General features: G+C 43.8%; 1 pseudogene; it reads right to left on the reverse strand.

Moving 5' to 3' along the window:
• Positions 1–427: 427 nt before the first annotated feature.
• LOC119821476 lies at positions 428–1,577 on the reverse strand (annotated as a pseudogene).
• Between the last annotated feature and the right edge of the window lie 1,569 nt (positions 1,578–3,146).

A 3,146-nucleotide genomic window follows, 5' to 3' on the forward strand; every position in this document is an offset into this window, starting at 1 on the left:
TCTTTGTAGCACTCACCACTTGTTTATATCCTCCATTATAGCTGATCATTGTAAAGGTTGCGATAGGAGAGTGGTCCCACACTCATCCACCTAAAGCAAGCAGCGATGTCTGATGTTTCAAGGAGAGTGGTTCTATACTCATTCACCTAAAGCAAGCAACAGTGTCTGATGTTTCAAGGAGAGTGGTCCCACACTTATCCCCCTAAAGCAAGCAACAATGTCTGATGTTTCTGAAGGGATGTCAATGAATGTCTGTTTAAGACTATCAGAAATGCTTTCTTGTTTCATCTTACTCTGTCTTGTGGTATTTATATGTTTTTGATTATGATCTATTTTAGCTTAGGCTAGTCTTGTATCAGTCCTTCTATGTCTCCTATGAGCATGAAGATCACATTCTAAAAAGAAGAGAGGAAGGAAAGGATTTTTTTTTTTTTTTTTGCGCCACAGCAATGTTTATTGAGAACGGGGAGGGGATCAGTCCTTCTTGGCCGCCGCCTTCCTCATGGCCGCCAGCACGTTGCTCAGCTCCTCCCGCTTCCTCTTGGCGCGTATGTGCGTGCCCACCCGCTTCTTTTTTTTTTTTTTCCTTCATGGTTTATTTTTTTTATATTTAAAACATTTCCATCTCCTTCCCTCCTCCTCCCCCCTCCCTCCCCTCCTCCTCCCCCTTCCCTCCCCTCCTTCTCCCCCTTCCCTCCCCTCCCCTCCACCCATACCTCCCTCCCTCCCTCTCAAGGCCAAGGAGCCATCAGGGTTCCCCACTCTATGCTAAGACCAAGGTCCTCCCAACTCCCCCCAGGTCCAGGAAGGTGATCGACCAAGCTGAGAAGGCTCCCACAGAGCCCGTCCATGAAGAACAATCAGAGCCCAGAGCCATTGTCCTTTGCTTCTCAGTCAGCCCCCGCTGTTGGCCACATTCAGAGAGACGGGTTTGGTCGCATGATCCATCAGTCCCATTCCAACTGGAGTTGGTGATCTCCCATTAGTTCTGTCCCACCGTCTCCATGAGTGAACGCACCCCTCTCGTTCCTGACTTTCTCCCTCATGTTCTCGCTCCTTCTACTCCTCATCAGGACCTTGGGAGCTCAGTCCAGCGCTCCAATGTGGGGCTCAGTCGACTTCCCCATCTGTCGCCAGCTGGAGGTTCCCTCACGGTCCTGACTTTCTTTCTCATGTTCTCTCTCCTTCTGCTCCTCATCAGGACCTTGGGAGCTCAGTCCGGTGCTCCAATGTGGGGCTCTGTCATTTTCTTCATCTATCGTCAGGTGGAGGTTCTATGGTGATATGCAAGAAATTCATCAGTATGGCTATAGGAACTGGCCTTTTCAGGCTCCCTCTCCTCAGCCCACCCGCTTCTTGATGAACTTGAGCGCACGCTTGTCCTTGGACACCTTGAGCAGCTCCATGGCGCGCCGCTCCTAGGGCGCGAAGCCGCACACCTCCCGGATCATGTCCCGCACGAACTTGGTGTGCTTTGTGAGGCGCCCGCACCGCCGACTGTGCCTCGGCTGGCTTACGTTCTTCATCACCTTGTGGCCCTTGTTGAGGCCCACGGCCATGGGGTAGCGCAGGCCCATGGCTGCTGCTCTCTGATGGCGGCCACGACAGGAAGGAGGGAAAGGATTTTTGTCTCTTAAGATTCCCGCCTTCAAATTGCTTTCTCCAATCACTACTCCCTGACTTCCACTTAGTTTTGTTGTCTAAAACTAGATCACACATCTAACAGCAGCTACAGTGGAAGCCAGGAAAATGAACTTTTTGGCTGAGTACACTTCTATCCTATGAGAAATTCAGGCTTACTGTTGGCTGGAGGTGAGGTACAAATAAATAAATGCTGGACTGTCAAATTACGATGTCTTCTGCACAGTTTCTACTTGTAAATTCAAACCAAAGCATTATAAGGAAAGAACTACGTCCTAACTAGTGGAAGCAGACATATACACCTTCTGAGTTACCAGGCAACACTAATCACTGAAGCAATAAAACCAGAAGTAATTACTAACACACAATTAAAATATCAGTGTAACGAATGGGCGGAGTGACAAATAGTGAGAAATGGGAACAGCCTCTGACTCATAAATGCACCTGCTTCTTCCTCCTGAGTGCTGGAATTAAAAGTGTGTGCCACCACAACCTGGCTGAGAAATGAGAACATTTTTAAAGATGGTATTGTCGCTCTACAAATGACCCATTTATTGACAAAACACTTTATAAGCTCAATTACTCCTTTTCATAATATACTTCTTAAACCCCAAAACTTATTAACTTTGATTTTATTAATATGTGAATACTGTTTAAGACTAATATTTGTGGGGGTTTTTTCTTGTCATGTTGGAAAGTGTGTGTGTGTGTGTGCATGCATGTGTGCATGAATGTGCATGCACGTGTGTGTACATTGTGTGTGTGTGTGTAACTTTAATAGAAAATAATAAATCAGACACCACCCATGGAACCATGCAAATGGCTGGTCAAATTTATTTTTATTTATTTTCTCCATTAAATGAAATAAAATAGTAAAATTAAGTTTATTTCCCACCCACTGCTCTATCTACTAAACAGAAATTTACTGTCATCCTGTTGGGGGAGAGTGAGTGGGTGTAAGGCCAGGCATTTAAATGCTTTAAAAAAAAGAGCAGTTATGCTATGTTTACATATATCCACACATAATACTGGTAATAATTATTTTTGTGAATGAACAGATTTTCAATACAATTTTTCAAGTAGTCATTTCATGTTTAGATAGACAGAAACAGAAGATGCAAATTGTATTTTCAATATTTCATATCTTAAAAGATGTCATTTTAGAAGTATTTATATGTGATGACTTCCTCTCTTCTCCTTCATCTTCATCTTTTCTTGATCTTTTATTCCAATACATCACACATACATATAAAAATAGAGACAGACAAACAGATGCAGAGAGAGACAAACAAGGAGAGAGCTTTTATTTGGTGCTCTAAATTCTCCTGATGAAATCTCTAGAACTATGCTTTCTAGACCTATGTCCAACATATAAAAAAAAATCACTCTTGAACTTTTCTCCTCTCCCTTAAGTTATCTTACCTACAAATAACTGATAAGATGCTTGCAACTGCAACCGTGTTTGAGATTTCACCTTAATCTTCCCAAAGTAGAGTCACAAGGGC

The sequence above is a fragment of the Arvicola amphibius genome, chromosome 8 (assembly GCF_903992535.2).
Source record: "Arvicola amphibius chromosome 8, mArvAmp1.2, whole genome shotgun sequence".
NCBI classification, from domain to species: domain Eukaryota; kingdom Metazoa; phylum Chordata; class Mammalia; order Rodentia; family Cricetidae; genus Arvicola; species Arvicola amphibius.